Source organism: Macrobrachium nipponense, chromosome 2 (genome assembly GCF_015104395.2).
Source record: "Macrobrachium nipponense isolate FS-2020 chromosome 2, ASM1510439v2, whole genome shotgun sequence".
Classification (NCBI taxonomy): Eukaryota; Metazoa; Arthropoda; class Malacostraca; order Decapoda; family Palaemonidae; genus Macrobrachium; species Macrobrachium nipponense.
In genome coordinates, this window is record NC_087201.1 from 29,797,522 (window position 1) to 29,822,868 (window position 25,347).

The 25,347-nt window shown below is 35.7% G+C and overlaps 1 long non-coding RNA gene across 1 annotated transcript; it reads left to right on the forward strand.

The window, feature by feature from the left end:
• The first annotated feature begins 12,973 nt into the window (after positions 1-12,973).
• LOC135220504 (uncharacterized) lies at positions 12,974-25,114 on the forward strand. Its single transcript, XR_010315716.1, has 4 exons — positions 12,974-13,170; positions 15,380-15,497; positions 21,406-21,492; positions 24,947-25,114. It is a non-coding gene; the product is annotated as an uncharacterized LOC135220504 (long non-coding RNA).
• Positions 25,115-25,347: the final 233 nt, after the last annotated feature.

Sequence of the window (25,347 nt, forward strand, 5' to 3'; positions counted from 1 at the left end):
TTCTTTTCTATTGTCTTTTCCCTCTCTGGGGTGTGCCGGTAGAAGCAGTATTGCTATTTTTTTCACCACATGGAAAAGAGGTTTTGTTCACTATGTTGGGAAAACTTTATGGTCATTTATTTTGCAGGAGAAAGCTCCTACTTCAGAACAAATCTAAAAAAATAATAATGAGATATATTCCATGTTTATGTCCAAAGAACACTTCTTCTGTAACGTATGGGTAAAAATAATCAAAATAAACTTTGGCTTAAATGATATACAGGAATAAGCATGTAAGGGTCAAGAACTATTATTATTGAATATAAAATGTCCTGACAAAGACATATTATGATGAAAAATGGGCGACTAAGATGATGTCTGTTTTTGTATACAAAGACAATATATATATATATATATATATATCAATTCAAGCTACAAATGTCCTTTAATATCTAAATTCACTTTACCTTCCAAATGATATATTTTCATATATGTGAAAATATATCATTTGGGAGGTAAAGTGAATTTAGATATTAAGGGACATTTGTAGCTTGAATTGATATATAAATGGATCACGGTTCGATGTGATAATTATTCATATATATATATATATATATTATTATATATATATATATATATATAAATATGTGTGTGTGTATGTATGTATGTATGTATGTATGTATGTATGAAACGGCAGAAAATTTAAGCTTGTTAAAACGAAGACCTTTTACAATACAGACCTGCCAATGTAAGCCGTACCTACCTATATCGAGAAAGTTAATGCTCATTTTTTATGCAAATGTTGAATTCACCCTTTATAAACAGCAATCATTCACGATGGATGACGCGTGCTCTATGTGTTAAACGGTTCCAGCTTTTATCAGTAAGTCACAAGTCTTTTTGCAGGGATCCATTCCCTCTTAGTTAGGACGCACTGAAGGAGGTACAGTAGATACCAGACAGACGCTGCAATGGACGTCGTCTGAGATCAGTGACGATACTTGAATGCGCAGTTGCTCAGAATCGAACGACGGATCCATTGAATCTTTAAGCAGAACATTTTCCTCTTGCTCCCAGGAACTGAGATCATTCTGGCAATTAAGAATTAAGAATCATGAGAAACAGAATGACTCAGTTGTTACTTGAATGTTTGATAATTCATTCCGTAGCGTCATAAAATACGAGAACATTTGGAAGAAACGTAAGAAAACGAAGAAGAGGAATAAGATAAAAAGCGAGTGTTAGTATTGACGGACGTAAATCAGTTAAATTGAATGGAGAGATAAAGTGGAGAACCTCTTTGAGCAGTTTTGAGAACTGCCGATAAATGACATCCTCCGTTGGGAATTCTTAACCTAATGATCAAATCTCGACGGCCTCGTGGAATATTCCAGTGCCAATATAACAGTAAACATCAGCAAACAAACGGAGGAAAATAGAGTGCTTCGCCAATTCTAAAAAAAAAAAAAATGTCATTCCTGACATATCATCGAGAAGTTAATATATCACAGCAAAACGAGATAGATCTCGGTAATTTCTACTTAATGAGATATCCGTCAACCTGATGCCTCGATGTTGATTCCTACATCGAAGAAATTCACAGACTAATTTCACCAGAGTTTTTCAAAAGACAGTGTTTTATTGCAACATGGTCTCATAAGCATCTTCAGGACTTGGACGCCCAGCTCAGTTTATCCTTATTGATCTCGTCAGTCAATTTCAACTTGAGTGGGAAAGAATCTTAATTGAAAATATTTCATTTCGAACATACAAAAAAAGCAGAAAATTTTAAACGACGAAACCTAAGAAAATGAAAGTAATTGGAAGTTCATTTTTTTCGCAAATATTCGTTTAAACGCGATAGATTCCTGCAAATTCCTCTACCAGAGCCCTTAAGTAAAACATTACATAGAAATAATTTCAAAATTATATAATCTGATGTTACCTAATTAATTTTTGAGTAAAAAAAAAGTAGAACGATAGGTATATGTTAAGATGATCCTGTCCCTAGGCCTCAAGTTCTGCAAGAATACAATTACCGAATTGATAATGTGTTGATTATTGTCTGCATGACAAATGAAGCTAATTCTTAATATCTGAAAAAAAAAAAAAAAAAAAAAAAAACAAGCGCCTCAGTGGCCTTGAGCGGTCGGTATGATCTTCGCCTGCCACCTCGGTGGCCGCGAGTTCGATCCACGGGCATTCCATTGAGGGGTCAGAGATGCGTATTTCTGGTGATAGAAGTTCACTCTCGATGTGGTTCGGAAGTCACGTAAAGCCGTTGGTCCCGTTGCTGAATAACCACTGGTTCCATGCAACGTGAAACTCAAATTCAAACGAACAATCAAACAAACAAACAAGAAAACAAACATTCGGTAAAAATAAAAAGAAATAAAATGTAGCATGTTTAACTGAACAGTGGCCGATATAGATAGCAATGAACAACACTGAAGAAAATTACCCTGGTGTTTTAGGGTACGGAGAAAAAAAATGGGGCATCTTTGCTATATGAACCCCACGGGTTTTAACAGGTCGATGTATACACCTTTGCGTCGTGTTTAGTAAAAACCCGTCGAGTATTAACGTAACATAAATGAAAGATTGTAACTATCATAAAGATATGACGCCCAAGAAATATTAGCCATAGATCACGAACAACCTCCTCCCCCACACCCCCTAAAACCCTTGCGGGGGTTGGGTGGGAGGTCACTACCAAGGAAAGATCCAATTTCTTTTATATCTACCCTTGGGGAATTTTCTTTCTGCTAAACGTCGACATCCCTCTTACTTCTAACACAATGCGATCAATGGCAATTACTCGACCGTAAAATGAAAGCAGATCTGTATTTAGCGCAAAAAAAAAAAAAAAAAAAAAATTTACACAGCTGATCGAAAAAAGTTCGCCATATAAGTTTTAAAAAATAAATATAAAATAAAATAAAGATATAGAGAGTTTTCGTTTTACTAGTTTGTCGTCTAGATGACTTGAAATAGCGCTGCTGCTATCTATCACTTCCAAGGAAATCACGTTAGTCTTCAAGACTCATGAAATATCATATTTTTATTTCTGTTAATTTCCCTGACAACAATTCTTATCGTGAACTTGAGGCAGTTTTTGTTATTTGCTAAATGTAACTCAAGATCTCGGCCTCTTGATTTTTTTTCATTTTTTATTTTTTATTTATTTATTTATCTATTTATTTATTTATTTATTTATTTATTTATTTATTTATTTATTTATTTATTTTGTTTTTTGACCAAACTAGAATCCCACAAGCATGAAAATTAATTTTGCACATACCAATACTAGAGAAGTACCAGTAGGCTGAAATGTATATATGTATGTATATATGCGTGTATATATCATATATATAATCTATATATATATAATATATAGAACATCGAGCTACAAATGTCCTTTAATATCTAATTCGCTCTACCTCGGAATTAATATATTTTCATATATGCTTGACCGAGGGGGAATTTTTTAGGCGATAAGAGAATTGTCGGCGCCTGGTGGTGGGGTGGGTTAAAGCTTCACTGTCGTCCTGGGTTTGTTTGGTTTCGAGGGTTCGCGCCCGGGAGCCGACAATTCTCTTATCGCCTAAAAAATTCCCCTCCGGTCAACCATATATGAAAATATATTAATTCCGAGTAGAGCGAATTAGATATTAAAGGACATTTGTAGCTTGATGTATGTATATGAATCATGGTAATGTATGGACATATGATATATATATATATATATATATATCTATATATATATATATATATATAATATATCTTTATATATTTTATCTGTCATGTTCTATGATAATTATAATCTCTTTTTAGGCCCTTATTATTGTACAGTTGGCTTTGCGCACACACACACACACACACACACACACACACACTGACATCAACCATAACCGATAAGTATTTTCATACCCTTCTTCTCTCAGTACGTAAATTGATAATATTCCATAATATTCGTATTTAATTTTAATTTTACACCGATTACACAAAAAAAAGTAGAAATCATACTTTGTGATTTACGTTTTAAAAAAACATTTGTCAACTTAACCCTCGAAATTTACTAACAATGTGTCTCTAGTATTGGAACCAGCCTTCACATATGTCCGAGGGACACGTTGCATACAGACAACGAATAGCAGAAGAGCAAATAAGTCCTCAAGGCCTTTGTAAATTTAAATAAACATCGAAGTGAATTCATGAATTCCTCGTACTCCCGTTATCGCCTTTTTTACTTCACTCATCTGTTATTCCTCGTAAAAGGTCACGGTGATATTATCCACCAGACTTTCATTTTGTCCTTAGAATGATTATGGTAAATAACGTTTCGTTGTTGATATAATTTCTAATAAATCCCATGAATATTACTTTAAAATGATCCCAAAGCTTGGCCCAAAAATATGCTTAGTCTTCCATGACTATTTTTTTTATATATACCTCAGTTCTTTTTTTTTTTTTAGTCTTGAGGCATAACACTTTTGGCAAACTTGTGAGACTATCGTAGGACAAACAAACTTGGTCTGCTATTAGCATTTCATTTTTTAGTTATCTGTGAAAGAAGGCCATTGTGCTGGCTTTGTCTGCCTGTCCGCACGTTGTTCTGTCCGCACTTTTTCTCTCCTACCTGAGATCGTAAAAACTGCTGACGGTAGAGGGCTGCAAATTGGTATATTCAACATCCATCCTTCAATCATCAAACATCCCAAATTGCAGCCCTCTAGCTTGAGTAGTTTTTTTTTATTTTTTGATTTAAGGTTAAAGTTGGCCATAATCGTGCTGCTAGCAACGATATACGATAAGCCATCATCCGGCCTTCGTTAAAGTTTCATGAGCCGTGACTCCTACAACATTATACCTAGTCAATTGTTTATATTCTGGTTAGTACTAAAATTTATTTTACAGCTTAGTACCAGTATTTACTGACAGGTTATGATCAGTATTTATTTATAGGTTATTATCAATATTCATTGACAGGTTATTATATTTACTGACACAGGTTATTATTGATTTACCAATATTTATTTACAGGTTATCATCAATATTCATTACCAGGTTATTATATTTATTGCCACAGGTTATTATCGATTATCAATATATTTATTTACAGGTTATTATCTATATTTATTGTCTGGTTAGAACCAATATTTATTAACAAGTTATTATCAGTATTTATTTACTTACAGGTTGTTATCAATATTCATTGACAGGTTATTATATTTATGGACGCAGATTATTAGTGATTATCCATATTTATTTAGAGGTTATTATCTATATTAATTGACAGGTTATTATATTTATTGACACAGGTTATTATCGATTATCAATATTTATTTACAGGTTATTATCTATATTTATCGACAGGTTAGTTCCAATATTTATTGACAGGTTATTATTAGTATTTATTTACAGGTTACTATCAATATTCATGGCCAGGTTATTATATTTATTGACACAGGTTATCATCGATTATCAATATTCATTTGCATGTTATTATCTATATTAATTGACAGGTTTATGTCAATATTTTCGATATTTATTTGCATGTTATTACCTATATTCATTGACAAGTTTGTGTTAATGTTTATTGACAGGTTATTATCAGTATTTACCGGCAAGTGCAATCATCTGGCATTATGCTAAAACAATGAAAGTTAATTCTTATTAATCCTGAGAACGAAATCTTCTGGTAGCCATTTCAAATCCAACAGGGAATGATACCTTCGCCTGAATGACTAAAGCATAGGGTTATTGATATAAAGAGATATAGACTAAGATTGCTAAGGGTTAACTGGGGATGCAGAAAAATGACACAATTGTTTCTGTTGTCTTAAAATTATCATAGTCATATAGAAAGGTCAACTTTAAGAGCTGAGATGATCATAATCATATTGAAAGGTTAACTTTGAGAAATGAAATATCATAGTCATATAGAAAGGTTAACTTTGAGAGCTGAAATCACCATAGTCTTATAAAAAGGTTAAATTTGAGAGTTGAAATTATCATAGACATATAAAAAGGGTAACTTTGAAAGCTGAAATTTTCATAGTTTTATAGAAAGATTGACTTTGAAAGCTGAAATTATCATAGTCTTATAGAAAGGTTAACTTTGAAAGCTGAAATTTTCATAGTAACATAGAAAGGTTAACTTCGAGAGCTGAAATTAACATAGTTTTATAGAAAGATTGACTTTGAGAGCTGAAATTATCATAGTCATATAGAAAGGTTAACTTTTGAGCTGAAATTACAATAGTCTTATAGAAAGGTTAACTTTGAGAGTTGAAATTATCATAGTGATATAAAAAGGGTAACTTTGAAAGCTGAAATTTTCATAGTAATATAGAAAGGTTAACTTAGAAAGATGGAATTATCATAGTCATATAGAAAGGTTAACTTCGAAAGCTGGAATTATCATAGTCATATAGAAAGGTTAACTTCGAAAGCTGAAATTATCATAGTCATATAGAAAGGTTAACTTAGAAAGATGGAATTATCATAGTCATATAGAAAGGTTAACTTAGAGAGCTGAAATTATCATAGTCATATAGAAAGGTTAACTTTGAAAGGTGAAATTATCAAAGTCATATTGAAAGGTTAACTTTGAAAGGTGAAATTATCAAAGTCATATTGAAAGGTTAACTTTGAAAGGTGAAATTATCAAAGTCATATTGAAAGGTTAACTTTGAAAGGTGAAATTATCAAAGTCATATTGAAAGGTTAACTTTGAAAGGTGAAATTATCAAAGTCATATAGAAAGGTTAACTTCGAGAGCTGGAATTATCATAGTCATATAGAAAGGTTAACTTTGAAACGTGAAATTATCAAAGTCATATAGAAAGGTTAACTTTGAGAGCTGGAATTATCATAGTCATATAGAAAGGTTAACTTTGAAAGGTGAAATTATCAAAGTCATATAGAAAGGTTAACTTCGAGAGCTGGAATTATCATAGTCATATAGAAAGGTTAACTTTGAAAGGTGAAATTATCAAAGTCATATAGAAAGGTTAACTTCGAGAGCTGGAATTATCATAGTCATATAGAAAGGTTAACTTGGAGAGATGAAATTATCAAAGTCATATTGAAAGGTTAACTTTGAAAGGTGAAATTATCATAGTCATATAGAAAGGTTAACTTTGAAAGGTGAAATTATCATAGTGATATAGAAAGGTTAACTTTGAGAGCTGAAATTATCATAGTCATATAGAAAGGTTAACTTTGAAAGGTGACATTATCAAAGTCATATAGAAAGGTTAACTTTGAGAGGTGAAATGATCATAGTCATTTCGAAAGGTTAACTTTCAGAAATGAAATATCATAGTCATATAGAAAGGTTAACTTTGATAGCTGAAATCAACACTCATGTAGAAAGGTTAACTTTTAGAGGTGAAATGATTATAGTTATATAGAAAGGTAAACTTCGAGAGCTGATACTTTTGAATACTTTCCATATTTGCTACTTCATACACCGCTGTCGCATCTTTTCTTGTATGCCTTATAAACCCTTTCCTAATTACTAACCTCGCCAAACTCGATATATCTTTTTAGTTTTCATCCGAGGCTTCTATATTTGATTTTGGTCATTTTTTTTTCTTTGGCTTTTTCTTTCTTCCCATTCCTCGGGAGTGTGGTTCGAACCATCTCCTGTGGGATTAGAACGAAACTCTGGGTTGCCGTGTAAGCTTTGGTCATACGATACCCGCTTTTTTTCTAACTATTTTCTCTTTTCTTTGTATGGAGGGAAGCCTTTTACCTTTCAATAATTCCGTTACGCAGCTTTTGTTACCCAACATACAAAGAAGGACTCTAGATTTTTTTCCTGTGCTTCTTTTTTCATGATAGATTGGGCAACAGAGACGGAGAATATGGATATCATTTTCGCTGTAAGATTCTACCGGGTATTTCTCACAATGCTGTATAATATTCGAACGGACCTAAATAAATACACACATACAACCGTACATGTGGCTCTTTTAATTTAATATTGAATTCGACATACTTCAGGAATAGCTGACGCCGAAGTGGATTGATAAATAATGTTTACTTAAGATTTGTTTTTGATGGATGTCAGGGTAACGGTACGAAATTTTGAGCCACCTAGACGTATTGGGCTTAATGGTTTGAAAATCTCCGGGGTTCCGTGGAATTTTGCACCTGTATGGACGCTTCTTATGCATTAAGCCAAGCTCCTTATGAGAAGAATTAAAACATTTAGGCATTCCTGTGAATAGTGTAAGCGAGGAGTATCAGTAAGTTCGTAAGTTAGCAAAGTACAGAGAAAAAAAGATCTCGAATTCTCCCGTAAAACTCAGTACATTACTGGAGAAATCTTCTAAGAATAGGGCATTTCTTCTATGTAGAACTTGCAGTTAGTATACGGAAGGCATTAAATCAGAGGGTATTCTAGAAATACCGTGTTAGGAAGGACCCGTCACCTCGCGTCAAATTCAGGTCCAGGTACACGGCCTATAAAATAAGCATGGCGTCCAGCGCTCTCAAAAAGGAATAATTAAATCAGCAGAGTTCCAGTATACTCTCTGCCACAGGGTATCGAAGCATCCTTGAAGCCTCTATAAACCATTAACCGTCCATTAGGCCTATGGCAGCGTTTGAATAATGCAGTCAATAAATCGGCCATCCTTCACTGATACAGAACTGACACAAAGAACAACCAGCATCCCCCTCATTTATATTCATATTCTATCAATGGATTTATACATTCAATTAAAAGTTTAATTCATTGTTTTTGTTTTCTGACATAATTTTAAGTGCCTAGTGAGGCACTTAAAATTGTAGTTATTGGATATCTGAAAAAAAAAAAATCTTTGTCAACGTCCTGAAAATAAAGTGAAGATTAAAGAATAAACAGGAATGTTTTGCCGGCACAACAGGCAAACACATTCATTAAGTTTTAAAGCAAAAGTTTACTCTAGAATAAATGGTGCCTAATCAAACCCACATGAAGATATCTAAAGATTTTTATACTTCCATTATTTGATATGTCCTCTCGATATTTCACCTTTAAAGATCTATTAAATGTGTGAGCCTGTGTGCGTATGTGTTAATGGTGCTGTGTATGTAATGGTTTTCTGTCTCATTCTTTCAAGGTAGCAGAATTTTTATCTTTGGTATTTAGTCTGAAGAGTGAAGGTCTGGTAATGATTCAGCCCACGCAACACATACTACGAATATATGGATATTTAATTACCTATCTGCCTGTTTGTAGTATGTTTTTCAACATACGAAACATACCACGAAACACTATTGCCGATGAGTATTTCGTAGTACTTTGGTATGTTATGCTGAAAAAATATAAAATCTATTTGCCACATTCACCACAACCTTATATTTATTTTTTTGTCTTTAATAGCTACCTTTGACTCCTAATAACTCGATTTCCTTAAACTTTCTAAACACACTTGATACTGGCTGAACAAGCTCTTGTCTTCAGCAAGGTCAGTCTTTCCATTGTGCGATTGAAACCAGCACACGTCGAAGCAAAGAGATGATAATTTATTTCAACTTATATTTATAATCACTCATATAAGTTCATGGATGTCTCCGGGCATAAAGCTGAACTCCATCCAACCCCCTTCTGGACAACGGGTCTGTATAGTGACGTAAGACTGGCACACACCAGAACTTTCTATACAGCAGAGTTAGGTAGTTGAGGATTTGGCCAGTTTCGCGTTCCCAGACACCTGTCATCCAGAAAGGGGTGAAATAGAAATCTCTCTCTCTCAAACACCCGGAGACATCCATGAACTTGTAAGGACGGTCCGCCCCTCCTCGTAAATACCTTTTTATCTCTGTATACGTCCTTTCTTATTATATGCTAAAATGTAGAGCGATTCACGGCCTTTCCGCTAATGTATGCATCGTGCGAATACGTTTCCTCTGCACCAAAATATATGTGTATTTCGGCTGTGAAGAAACAATCACAGCGGGGGTCCATCCCTTTTTGTTCATGTTTGTATGTGCGTGCATGACGGACACTACTACGTTCCCGTCCACACGCCGCCTTATGTCAGCTATCTCCGTAGAATAAAGCCTACAGGCTGCTCTGTGAGGAAGAGCCCGTGCTGGCAAAAGGCCAGCTTAATCTCAAACAACAACTGGAATAAAGTTAGAGCTTTCTCCTTGTCTGACTCCGTCCTCACAAACTTATATGAGTGAGTGACTGTATACATTCATCGGTGGAATTGAGACATGTTCTAATAGAGCTAACGATACTAAAGCCATCCTGCACAGTTCCAGCGAATGATCTGTTGGACCGACGCTTATCTCTAAATTACTTTAGCAATTTTGTTATCCTTAGATATCTGAGGAATCGGTTGCATTTCACTCCTTTCGACCCACTCCAAATCCTCCCTCACTTCACCACTTTCATGCAGTACTTTGCTTGCTTCGTCCTGGCCTTATAGGCTCCACCTTAGTCCCATTCACTCCACCTTACCAGAAGTGATGAAAGGATGTACATTTAAATAAAAAATGCCACGAAGCTTTTTTTTTATTATAGAGGAGTACAAAAAAGAAAAATAACTAACAAACAAGAATCCAAAATAAAACTTTAACAGAAATTTCACAGTCCAGAAAAATAAAGATTAAAACGTTTCACAGGCTAGGTTGTTTCTTCCTCACTTTAATCTACAAGCAATCGAATGAAAATATAAAAAAAAATTCATATTTAGTATGAAAAGGGAAATTTCAGGCTTAGTTGACATACACACACACACACACACACACACACAAATATATATATATATATATCTATATATATATATATATATATACATATATATATATATATAGTATATATATATATATATATATATATATATATATATATATATATGTATATATGTAGATATGTATATATATATATATATATATATATATATATATATCTATAGTATATATATATATCTACATATACATATATATCGTATCTATATATAATATATCTATATATATATATATATATATATATATGTATATATACATATATATATATATAATATATATATATATATATATATAATATCTATATTATATATATATATATACATATATATATAATATATATATATATATATATATAATAATATATATAATATATATATATATGTGTGTGTGTGTGTGTGTGTGTGTGTGTGTGTCTGTGTCTGTGTGTCTGTGTGTCTGTGTGTATGTGTGTGTGAGTGTGTAGTGTGTGTATATGTCACCTAAGCCTGAAATTTCTTTTTCATACTAAATATGATTTTTTTTTCATTCGATTGCTTGTAGATTAAAGTGAGGAAGAAACAACCTAGCCTGTGAAAAGTTTTAATCTTTATTTTTCTGGACTGTGAAATTTATTCTTGTTAAACAGTTTTAATTTTTGGATTCTTGTTTGTCGGTTTTTTTTAGTTTTTTTACTTGCTTACATAATATATATATATATATTATATATCCTAATTCTAATATATATATATATATTGATAGATATATATTAGGTTGTGTGTGTGTGTGTGTGTGTGTGTATAAATCTATATATATATACTATATATATATATAGATATATATTATATATATATATACTAGATATATGTGTGTGTGGTGTGTGTGTGGTGGTTGGTGTGTATAAATATATATATATATAATATATATATATATATATATATATATTATATATATCGTAATATATATTATTATATATAATATATATGTGTGTGTGTAGTGTGTGTTTTGTGTGTGTGTGTGTTCAAAGAAGAAATGGAAAGGCAGAAGAAAGAGAATTACCGATAAGTAGATTTCGATTTTAATCTGTTGACTTGTACCCACTATTTACATAGGCCCTTGCTTCTATGTATATTTAGTTGCTGTGACCATGTCTTGGTAATAAGACGAAAGCACTGAGCATCTCCAGTCTTTAAATTTTCCTTCGTGGCTGTAACTTTATTCGTATAATCGTCACGTTTTATTATGGTTTTATGATTTAAAATCAAACATATATCCGTATATATAATGGTACAAGAACTACAATACAGGCAGTGTATAGTGAATCCCCTTAGGTAGGGGAGTTCTGGTGTCCGTAGGGGCCAGGGGAAACCTACGGGGAAAATTACCTTTGTTTAGAGGAATATAGGGGAATTTCACTTATTTCTCCTGTGAATATGATTTTCTTCAATATTCCAAACGGAAACAAAATGAAACATTAATATAAAACGTATCGGTGCTAAATATTAAACAGCTCAGCATAATGAAAAACTCAGCACTTGCTCATTTTAAAGGACATCGTGTTTCAGGTTCAGAGTTGTGATTTTTAATCTCAGTTTAGCTTCATCCTAGCCAGTTTCCGATGAGGATTGCGAGATGAGCTTTAATATTAATCACAAAGATGTTGTTTGTGATTTATTTATTTATTTATTTATTTTTCGTAATTACGCCTAAAGTAACTGATAAACGTTACCGTGCCCAAACAATATAGGTGGGAATGGGAAGTGGAGAGCTGAAGTGCAGACAGTGAAGTGAATTAAATTCTCAGTGATTGAAAGATTTTTTTTATAATGTTACAAAAAAATGTACTTTCATTAGTTTCCTGAGTCCCGTCCCTGTATCCTTCTCATTGATTAAAGGCATTAATGTTTTTACAACCATGACTTTTGCGGTGAAACAGTCTATAATCTATTTACATGCAATATAAATTCAATACATTAATATAATTTTTCATGTCAAATCTCATTTTTTCTCTTTAAAGTAAACAAAGCTCTGTGACTAATTCTTAGAGTTGAATCAATTTACTTTTGTAATGAGATATTCATTTGCATTTTCTATAAATGCATTAAATTTGTAAACACATTTTCTTTAACAGAGTTCATTTATTTACCTAAAATTTGGAATGGTTACTTTCACTGTGAATTGAAACTAAAAACTAATACTTCATTTTCGTTTTTCCTATTATTACATTTAGTGTGTGGGGGAAAGTATGGGAAAATCACCTCTGGTGCAGGGGGAAACGGTTTTAGTGACGTGGCAACTCTGACTGGAAGTCTGGAACGCTTCCTACCTACAACTCAAGTTCAGAACTTCAGATTCCAGAACTGCAGACTGCACTTTCACTACTCCAACTCCACCAAACCTGTAACCTTATCCATCGGAACATCATCGTCGGGATAATTTCGGGGAACTCCTAAAATAAAGGTAAGATAAAGTACCTGTGCATGCAGCATCTGTATATGCAACTTCAGTAGTTATTTTCATGATTTTACTTTAAACAAGAGTTTTTGTAACAGCATAGAACCTTGGGCCACCACCCTTGCCATATCAGGGATCAATAATAATGAGTTATTTTCATGGTTTGGATGAAACAAGAGTTTAGGTAAGAACCTACGTAGATACTTATAATGATTGGTTATTTTCACGGTTTTACGACAAACAGAATAGTTAAGGTAAGAACCTAGGACCTTAGGCCACCACCCTAACTTGAAGGTTAGTTCGATGACTGCCATTTTCTTAGGCTATTTACATATTCCATTGCATAGGGTCGCTTGCAACAGCTAGATATTTGGTTTTAATATGGGTTACTTTAGGTAGGCTGTCATGAACCTAAACCTACCACCTTAGGTTAGGTAAAGATGAGGGTGGTCATGTTTGATGTAATTTTGTTTCCGGTAGATCTAGGTAATAAATCTGCATAGGCATTTCTTTGGAAATTGCAGTTTCCCATAGCATTTCGGTTGCTTATTAAGAATTTACTGTTATTTTGTGGGGATCGACTGTAATTAAACCCCAGCGGCCATTACTAAACATGGCAAAATACATTGGATTCCCCAATCCCTACCGGCTGTCACATTCGCAGGACCGTTCCTTTCAGTCCGTGTAGAGTTAGGTAATTCTATACAATAGCTCCGCCAGCAAGTTATCAAATTTAAGTACTTTCACTAAAAAGAGGGAAGTCCAAGGTTTCATTTGATATATAAATCTAAGCAGTGCTAAGTCTGGAAGTGGTTTAAAAATCAAAATTAAATTTGACCCACCTGAATAAAAACTAAGTCCCTCGACTTCATAACTCTCTCAAATTCCACTTAAGACTGAGCTCTCGTTTGTTCGTTTGTACGTTAAAAACATAGATTATGTCATTATTACATCAACTGTATTCTACGTAGCAAGACGTCACCCAAACATCTTAGTCTTTAACCAATGAGGATTATCCACATTTTACTTGCGACTAGCATTTTAACAAAACTAGAATCACGTGACTTGGATACTCAATCAGGTCACAGTTTTACTAGGAAACTAACACTTTTCGACACTTATCACACAATTTCCACCGCTAATTTTTCAGTCTTATGAGAGCCATGGAAGCGTGTGAACCTTCAACTTCTGGTGTGGTTTCTCATTTACCATCTACTTTGACATTAATTTCTGTGGATTTTCTCCCAAGTTCTTGTCTCAATTGTTATTTAAATTATAAAGATTTTGTCTTGCATTATTGTGGTAACATCGAAAGAATAATGAAGTACTGCCAAGAACACGATGTTATTAAAAGTGAAAGTGATTATATAGAGCTCGGCACTACCATCATTTCTAACTGTTGGAAGGCATACGATTGCCTAAATGAGGAGGGATTTCTTCATTTAAGAGTCAACCACTCCTTGAACTTTGTGGACCCACATACTGGAGTTCATACTAATACTATTGAGAGGCGGTGGCAGGATTTGAAGAATCTGTTGCCTAAATACGTTCGTCGAAAGGATCAGTTTGTTGGATACTTGGCTCTTGCCTATTTCAAATTATATTTTAAAGCATTGGATCATAGGCTCCATGCATTCTTAAAGATGGCAGCTCACCTTTACCCTCCAACCTAAGTAAGTACCCAAAGGGTTTTAGGCTATCTTATATTTAATATGGCTGTGTAAGGGGGGTTGCAGGGGGGCTAAGCTTCCCCCCCCCCTGCTAGGTAATGATACGGCTACTAGATTAGGTTAGGTGTTTTTTTTAGGTTAGCTGGTGGCCTTGTTTATTGCTAGTTCTACATGTGCCATTATTCGTATGTTAAAACGGATTCTTTGATTCATTTCCCACCCAGAAACCCTGGTTTCCCACTGGTGGTCCCCCAAGATTGTAAAAGTTAACAAATAGGGTAAAAATACTGTTCCTCCTCAAAAAAAAGGTCAGCTTTTGATAAAACACTAAGTAATTCGTCAGAAAAAAAATATTATCAAAATTATTTGTGGCGGAGCTATTGTATAGAATTATCCAGAGTTATTGCCAAGAATTACCTTATTTCCAATTGAATGCACCAAATCTTAAAGTTAAGGTATTGTCTTATAAAATGTTTGAGAATTTAAATGCAAAAATTAAAATTATTTGTAAGCCTTAAAATATCAATGATCCAATTATTTTCCAGAAAACCTTCAACAGGCCTTTGGACTGCATTCTTCTACCAAACCCTGTACTAATTTTACTATCCTTTGAAATTTGTAATGTCAGCGCCTGGGAAGCTTCAGGAAACTTCAAAAATAAAAGTAAGATAAAGTATCTGTATTTGAAGGTGTAAAAGTTTAGGTAAAGGTAAATGTGAAGACATTTAAAACGTACCCTGGCCATTCAGTTAGTGTTTAAAGTTTAGGGTTGACTCCAGGGTGTCTTATATCACTTAATTTCGGCCATATATGTGTCTCATGTTTCGGTAGGTTGTCATGAACCTTAGTGTACTACCCTAGCTAGGTTAGGAATGTATGAAGTTGGTTATATTAAATGCAATTTTCATTTCCATTTGCATAGGATTGCATGCAATATCTGTATTGGAAGGTGCCAAAGCTTAGAAAATGTGAACTTTGAAGGTATTTACTTATTTTCATGACTCTACACAAAATAGACTAGTTCATGAAAGAGCCAAGGACCTTAGGCCAGCACCCTAGCTTTGGGCTTAATTCAAATGTGGTAATTTTCTTAGGCCACTTGCATATACAATGTCATAGGATTGAATAAATTGTCTGTCTATGAAATATCACAAGTTATTTAAATGGTTTTACATGGATCGGAAGAGTGTAAGGTAAGAACCTGGCACCTTCGGAGCAGCCTAGCTTAGGAGTTATTAAAGATGCGGCTGTTTCCATACACCACTTGCATATTCAATTGTACAGGATTGCATGCAATGTTATTTATGCAATTTCATTAGTTATGTTCATGGTTTTACATGAAATAGATTATTTTATATATATAGTAACTTATCCAGTAATTACTTAGTTTAGAGTTTTTTAGGCGATGATAGCTTAAATTTTGAAAGTACATAAGTGGTATCGATCACGTTTTGTTTATGTAGGTGACTGGCCCCCTCCCATTTTTGAGGCAACCGAAAGGGGAATACCTCGGCCAAGAGCTCAATTTTGTTTCTGCCAGCTTCAGACCAACAAGATGTTGGAAACTCGACTTCATTTTGGTTTGCAGCTGAGCTCTTCCCAGATTTGGTGAAGTATTTTGTGCCTTGATAGCCTTTGGCTTTTTTTTTTTTTTTTTTTTTTTGGTGTGGTGGGGGGTGGGGGGCAGAATTGATTACGACTTAAACAATTTTGACTCAAAATTATTCAGGGGACTTACCGACTTTGTCCTTTATCGACTTTAGTGGCTAGTAGGCAAGTCTAATTCTAGAGCGTTGAGTATTCGGTATTGCAGCAGGGGCTGCAATACTAGGTTGACTAAGGCTTGCTATGACCCACGTACTTTATGTACAACATGTAGGGACCAAGTTTGCACTAGGGATTTGACTTGTAAGGAGTGCAGTAGATGGAAAGAGAAACAGCGGATGAGTTTATCATCGAATATTAAGATAGAGATAGATAAAAGAAAAGTGGCTTCTAGAGCCAGGACTAAATCTCTAGCAATGCAAGACGCGACTAAGAAATCAGGTGTTTCTGATATTCTTCTCACACCCCTGCTAAACCAATATCTCCTATTCCCAGTCCTCCTCCACAATCACTGTCTCCTATCTCCGTTTCACACACTCAAATCAGATCGCTACAACAGCTTCCAAGACAGGTTTGACAAAGTTTGATACTCTTGCTTCCACAAAAGCCCATATAGGGGAATCTATGAGGGTACTTTTGGATAAAGTGAGTGAGAATCATTCAAATGAAGTGCCAGTGGAGGAGGTGGCTGTCCGTCCCACTGACTCTCCTAGGCGGAGGTCATTGCTATACTCCCCCAGCCCTGGGAGGAAGCATGCTGGAGGCCCAAGGGAGGTCGTTGGGGTCTGACCAGTCACCCCCACGGTTACACCTGGAGCATCCCAGGTGCTGACAAAAGATGGCCATTGGAAAGACGTCTTAGTGAGGCATACTTTGTCTAATTCCTAGTGATTCTAGCCCCAATCAAGGGCACCAGTGGAGATTTTTGGACAATCTTGTCCACTGAAAAAGCTCTCCTTGTTCAAAGATAGTTCCGCTCCACTACCTAGAAAAAGGTTTTGGAGATCTTCATGTAGCCCCCAAACTTCGTGCAGTAAGTGGGACAGCCCTGAACGATTTTTGCAGCCAAAGAGGCTTAATGTAGCAACCAGGCAACCTTTGGATCTTCATGTGTATTCTTGTAATTCTCTGGAGCGCCCATTGTCAGCTAAGCACCCAATAACTAAAGAATCCTCTCATTTCTCACAGCGCCAGTCTGCAAAACAGTGCCCTCTAGTGCCTACTCATGATTTGGCACCTGAGAGTTCTTTGGCATCAAAGCATTCGAGCTCAGGTGAGTACTCAGTTTGTGTGGTGCCAGGCTCTGCTGCTTCGTCCACTTCATCCAAGCGCCCTGTGCTTTCAACTACTAGTGTGACTGCTTCTGTTCCACCGTTTCTTACTGATGTAGACCCTTCTTTAGTTTCACTTCAGAAGCAGATGGACAATATCCTGGGTCCCCTTCAGAGGTTGGCTGCTGCTTCATCATTGGTAGCACCTGGTGATCGTTTGCTCTCCTTGATCTCTTCAGATGAAGAAGACTTGGACCAAGAATCGACTACCACTTGTGCAGCCTTGCTCAAGTATCCTCTAGTGAACTTTCATGACTTCCTCACCCCTTTAGCACCTTCGTCTCCTGCTTCCTCATTCGTGATAAACAATCAACCCTCGGACTTGAGCAAACTTCCAAAAATGGTATTTTCATCTTCTTCAGAGAAAGCCATTTGTGAGACAGAGACCTGGCTTTCTGAAAAGAGATGACATGGCAAGTTGTTTTGCTATTTCACCTTCCTGTTTGGCTTTTAATGATACCACTCATATGCTACTGGAGAAGCTCTCTCCTTGGGAGTGGTGGCCTTCACCCAGGGGTACATCTCTGGATTTATAGACCCAACACGTAGATCAGCTTTTTTGGGGCTAAAAACTATGTTCTCAGCCCTGGAAATGGAGTATTTCTTAAAAACCTCTTTAAGTTACTTGAAGTTATTAGTTTTTTGGACTAGTCCACTGAGGCATTAGCGAAAAAGATTCAGGACTTGGACATCTCGGAAGATATTGCATCGGACTGGTATAGTGTGCTTTCATGCGCCGACAAAGCAGTGAGAGATGGCTCCATGGAAATAGCATCGCTGTATACAATGGGTGATCTCCAAAAGAGACTTGTGCATATCCTTTGCAAGCAAAGGATTTACCACTTCTCTTAATCCCCTTTGGATCATATGCATTTTTCCACAGGAGGCAGTAGAGGAGATAGGTTTGCATTCACAAAAAAAAAATCGATGCAGGACTTACTGATTCAGTCAATGAGGCACTCCAGAGACTGGACCACCACTGCACCCAAATCATCCTCTCCATCGCAACCTCCCTCTTTTGAGGCGGGAAACAGAGAACACAGTCAAGACTATGGACAAATGTTTGCTTCACCCCAAAGACTATCAAGAAACCCTCTAAACCTAAAACTCTCAAGTGAGATTCTTATTATTATCCTGCATGCACCAGTGTGGGCAAGATTACAGTTGTTTTTGGAAAAATTAGGAACAAAAGGGGCCAGATCAGTGGGTGATAGAAGCATAAAAAGAAGGTATTCCATCTCCCTCTGGGGAAGAGCCTTACCTTATCCAGCACTCCTATTTCATTGATGGCCTACTTCGTACGATCAAGGAAGTATTTAGCCTTCGCCAAAGAAGTTGCTGTTCTCATAGAAAAGTGATAGTTAGTCGAGAACGACTCTGATGGTTTTTGCAACAGACTATTTGTGGTACCCAAGGCCACAGGAGGCTGGAGGCCAGTACTAGATGTGTTTGCTCTGAACTTGTACCTAACCAAATGGAATTTTCGTATGTAAACAGTTCAGTCAGTCCGAGCATCCATACACCAAGGGGACTGGATGGTCTCTTTAGGCATGATAGACACCTATTCCAATATCCCTGTTCATTGGGATTTAAAGAAATACCTTAGGTTTGTATTAAAAAATCAAGTGTTCCAATTTCAAGGCTTATGCTTCAGGTTGTCAAAAGCAACAAAAGTTTTTACCAGAGTACTCGCCCCATTAGCCGAATGGTTTCATCTCCTGGGAAAATATTACTATACCTGGACGATTGGCTAATTCCTTGCCCTCAAAGGGCAAGTGCATGAAGGATCTTGAAAAGATGATTCTATTAGCTCAAGCCATAGGCTTGCTTCTAAACCTAGAAAAATCGCAACTGACTCCATCTCAACAAATGCTTTATTTGGGGATTCAGAAAAATAATCAGTTTTTGGGCTTCTCCCTCTCCCTAAAGGGTTTGAGACTGCCTGAAGAAGGTCAACCTCTTTCTCTCTCTCGGCAAGTGGTCAAACATGCAGTAGGTGACCCTGCTGGGCACTCTAGCATCATTAGAACAATTTGTGAGGTTGGAGAGACGTTTCATGAGGCCTCTTCAGTTATAGACAGGTTGATGGAGGGAAAATTTCTTTGTGTTGAACCCCGACGACCTGAGCTTTTCTCCAACATGCTGGATTAAGGCTGGAGAGTTTTCTTGGGAGGAAAAGAGATATCAGGAACACAGTCTCATCATCAGAAGTGTTTGCATATCAACTTGAGAGATTTAAAAGTAATTCTTTGAGGTCTGCAACTTTTCTTGGAAGTCTGCAACAAGGTAAATAGCAGTTCGTGCAGACAACACCACGGCCTTAGCTTACATCAGGCTTCAAGGGGGGGCACATTCATTTTCCCTTTACCAAACAATCAAATGCCTCTTGATTTGGGTGGACCAGAATCAAACGCAACGATAACGAGGTTCATTCAAGCCAAGTGCAATGTTGTTGTGGCGAGCTAAGCTGTCAAAAGCAAATACTTCCAACGGCGTGGACATTGGACCATTGAGTACATGCAAAACTTTGGAAGTTGCAGGGAAAACCAAAGTTGGATTTATATGCAATGTTCAAAAACCACTGTCTCCCACTATTCTGTTTTCCCTTTCAGGACCTGTTAGCATGGACGACAGAAGCGATGATGGTAGATTTGTCAAATCTGGACCTATATGCCTTTCCTCCCTTCAGAATGGTCAGGGAAGTTCTTATGAAGTTCCAGTCACACCAGAATGTCAAAACAACCCTAATAGCTCAATCCTGGTTTTGGGAAGAACGGTTCCCAGAACTTCTCAATCTACTAGTGGACCCACTAAGACTCCTTCCATCAATTCCAAGTCTGCTCAGACAATATTTTGGGTATGTAAAATGTAAAAAACCCATATTGTAGTACACTCTTCCACTCTGGAGGTTGAGAAGAGATTGAGTGAGAAACGAGTGGGTGTGTCTTCTTACCTAACTCTTAGCTAAGCCAAGGACAGGTGTTCAGATATCTACAACAAATGTTGAGGAAATTGAAAAAGTTCAAGAGCAAATTGCCTGAATGTATTCTGGTAGTTCATTATATTGCCCAAAATCCGGAGCATCTAAAACATGCTGTGCCAAAATTTCAAAAAGATACAGCTGATATACAAAAAGATATTCAAGAAAACTTACGCAACAACGGGCTTGAAATGGTTAGTAAATAATTACTAGGTAAGTATATTTAAAAAAACTCATTTTACTATAAAATGTCATTTTTAGGTTGGAGCCTAGACCTTAGGCCAGCATACTAGCTTAGGGGTAAGTACAGATGTGGCCATTTTCTTAGACCACTTGCATATTCTATTACTAAGGATTGCATGTAACGTATTTATATGCATTTTCAGTAATCATTTCCATGTTTTACACGAAATGGAAGAGTTAAGATAAGAGCCTAGGAGCTTAGGCCTGCATCCTAGCTTAGGTAGTTTTATAATAAAATCTGTAAAATTAAAATTTTAGTAAGAATCATATTAAACATTTACAGTTAAAAAAAAAGATGAAGAAATACTGAGAGTCATGACTGAAATGTTGGTTTGTTTTTGGCATAAATTTGTTAGGAAAATCTAACTTATTCAGTAAAAATGGTGAGCCTAATGTAGATTTTCCTTTTCAGGTGTACTTCATAAACAGTGCTTACAGTTCACGTTATACAGCAAAGGAAACTTAATTGATTACAAACCAAGAGCAGCATTACTTCAAGGTGAGCGTAGTCTTTTACCCTTGAACATTAGTAACAATGTTCATAGTTGCCTTAAGTTTGTACCATACATAATTATTCAATTGAGGTTTTAATCTTTCAGTTATCAGTCTAGTAAACTTGTAACATTTTAATGGATGGCGCCTATCAAATGAACCCATTGCCACTTTAACACAATACTGACTTTTTTTATCTAAGATTTATATCCTCAATTATAGGTTTAAATTGATGATAGACTTTTAAAATTTAAGATTATCTTTAACATCGTTTTAACAAAATTACCGTATTTGGTCTTGCATCAGCTTAAAACATAATTTGAATCAAATATCTGACTCATCAATGTATCGCTTCAGAGACAGTAATCAGTGCAAGTAATCAGTGCAGTGGAAACTATCTTTGTTTTGCTCCAAGATACAATCATTACATTTATCGCCACATTCACTCTTCAGTTTTGGGTGCTCGAAATAAATGTTGTAGCCAGAGTTATGTCTTTGTTCTCTCTCAGGTTTTTTGAAGAAACAATGTATTATGTGGTGTGTTCGTTTGAGGGGTAGGGTACAGCATTTGTTCATTAACACCCAGCAGCCATAGAATTTGGCTTGGGTGTTCATGGGTACTCTTGTGTAGAGGAGACTCCTTACCCTGGTCCCTTGGCGGTAGTCACTATTCTTGGAGTCTGATCCAATAGCTTGCCAACAGTATCATAAACTTCAAAGCATGTGAAAGGGTTTTAGATATGGTACTTGGCTGTTCTGAGAGGTTTTGCAGCTTCGTCGGAAGCCTCCGGCTGGTGTTGACTGGTGATTTCTTAGGCCTCTCCACGCTAGTGGGCATGCGTTTCTATAACTTCCAGCTGTTTATATTTTTCTCTTGCTTCTGAAGCAGTGTCACCAGGCAGTAGCCCATTCTGGCTCCATACTCTGTCAGTCAGTATAGTGAACGGATTATGGGAACAGAGTTTGCCTATCGGGCTGTGCCCGTTAGCGTGGGCAGGGCTTCAGATATTTGAGGTGATCTCTTGTTTTTTCTTTATTTACTTTTTGCCAAAAGTTGGCAATCTAATTTTATGAGAGTTTAATTTCCTTTTTATTTTCGTATTTTGTTGTTGGTTGGCATGCATTTTTGTACTGTGGTTTACATGCTTACACTACTGTAGATGCCTGAATTGTTAAGTTTCTCAGAATTGTCTACCTCTTAAAGTTTTTAACCTTGATTACATTATTAATTTGGATTGAATGTGTGACGTTCATGGGGTTGTAGAAAATTGGCTCCAGTTTATCAATGGATGGCTGTTTTTTGGTTTGAGCACTGGCCACCCCACCTTCCTTGTACAAGTCATGGAATGGATAGTTGTTAGTAAGTACAGAGGGTGGTGTGCCTTCAACACGCTTTGTTACAGTGCTGTAATGTGGTCCAAAAGCATTAAGGTTATGGCATATTGCAGTTTATTGGAATTTTCCCTTCTGGTCAAGTAAGCATAGCCTAATTTGTTAACCTAATACCGTACAATGATTAAACTCAGCAATGCATTAGTGTCAAGTTAAGGGCTTATGTGCCAGGTCTTTCACTTTCCAGTTCATGCCAAGTTAAGGGCTTATGAATCGGCTTTCTTCCATAACGATGTTCAATTGTTCTAAAGATTGTAGCCAGGATCTTTGCTTGATTTCCTTAACGTTCAGTGACCATTCAATTTGTTAGCTGAATGTTTTGTTTCTATGGTTGGTCAGAATTGGGAGTCTTGAACTTGTACCATTATGAATATGCTCTTGCAAAACTTAATTAAATCATGCTGGTTTTATAAAAGATTGCTCGTCTGAGAAAGTAGTCTGCTATTCCTTGACCAAGTTTGTACTTTCTAAAGCTCATTCTTTTATATAGAACTACTCAAGAAGAAGTTTGTACCATATGAAGCTCATTCTTTGATATAAAACTGCTCAAGTTGACCATGTCATACTGGAACTAATATCTTATTTTTCAATACCTCCCCTGTGTGGAATTAAGTTAGAAATAACCACTGGAGCAAATATTGCATTTTATTTTTCATTGCGTCCCTGCTGTGGGTTTTTGTCTTTCTGCCAGTACTCTTACTTATTTTCTCCTATTCATTGCTGTGTATTTCCAACCAGTATTGTACTTGTATACTCCTTTTCCTTTGTTGATTCTTTTGTATTTACATCCATTATTTCCCCAATGCCAGGAACTACCACAGGGACAAATATCCATTATTTCTCCAATGCCAGGAACTACCACTGGGACAAATATGTCATTATATCCCCCTACAGTGGATTCTGGTCTTTCTGCCAGTACTTGTACTTCCTTATTTTCTTTTGTATTTTCAGTCATTATTTCCGGAATATCAGACATTACCACTGAAAAAAATATTGGCTAGCTCTTGTGGTCTTTTACAAGAGGTCTTCTGTGGTTTGGTTTTTCTGCCAGTACCTGTATAATTCTTTCAATTTATTCGTATTTCCCACCATTATTTCCTGGGTGTTAAGGATTGTCACTGGAAATCCAACCATTATTTCATGGGTGTTAGGATGGATGGATTATGGAATTTAGGGCATAGCCCAAGCGCTGGGACCTATAAGATCATTCAGCGCTGAAATGAAAGTATGGCTAGATGTAAAAATGAAATGAAATTGATAAACTGATGACAATCCTGCACTTGAATAGGACTGTACATCAGCAAAGGCCAATTTACTCTCCCCCCAGCATTCCGATCATCCAAATATGAAAAATCCCTGGGTGTTAAGGATTGTCACTGGAAAGAAGTCTGAAAAGTTTTGAGGACTTCCCTACTGTGGGGTCTGGTCTTTCTGCCAGTAATTGGTTACTTATTTTCCGTTGTTCGTTCATGTGCATTTTCAATAATTATTTCCAGACTGCCTAGGATCATCACAATAGTAAATGATTTAAAATCTTAAAACAATTAACTTCTGAATCCCTCCCTACTGTGGAATTTGGTCTTTCTGCCATTTCTCTTAAAATACGTTCATCTTTTATTTCCCCCTTTTTTTCTAAATATCAGACATTCCGGAAAAAATTAAAGACTAATGCAATTTTGACGGTTTTGTAAGACATCATAACTTTCTTTAATCAGATCTTGAGAGCGTGGCAAGAGTTGGTAGCTGTTGCTTTTAATATGATAATTCTAAAAACTGGGTATGATGCTTTTATCAATCATTATGGGGTAATTTTGCCAACATGCAGCCCCAGTTTAAACTGATGGAAGTTAATTTCCATTATCTAACATTTTATAAGAATGTTTTTCTTGTTTCTATAAAATTGTGAGATTAGCATTTCACAATTTTGTGGTAAGAATTATGTTAATGTCAGACTATGCTTTGGTTCTACCTGAAGTTTACAATTGAAAAACAAGGTATTAAAAAATCCGTAGTTTATTAAACTAAGAAGTTTTATTTTATTCTGACAATTCAATTTGTTTTTTTTACAGTTACTAGAGGAAAGATGTCAACAAGAGAGGTACAACAAAAGCAGGTAACGTTTGGTGTTTCTAAAGGAGAGAGAAGTCTAAAAAGTGGCACCATTGAACACTATTTTCCTTGCATCGCGTTCATTTTCTCTTATTTTTTTTTTTTTTTTTTTTTTTTTTTTTTTTTTTTTTTTAAGGCGAGAGAAGTCTATATGAGATGTTCCTGAAGAAAGAGACAGGTCCGTGATGAAATGTTAGAAGTTTCTGAAGGGGAGAAAAGTCTGTATTTAAATAGTTCTTAAAGAAGTGAATAGCCGAAAAATATCACTTATTTTTATCTAAAGGGACAGAAATCTACATAAACTGTTTATGAAGAAGAGAATAGTTGAATGAGAAAACTATTTCAAGAAAGGGACAGAACT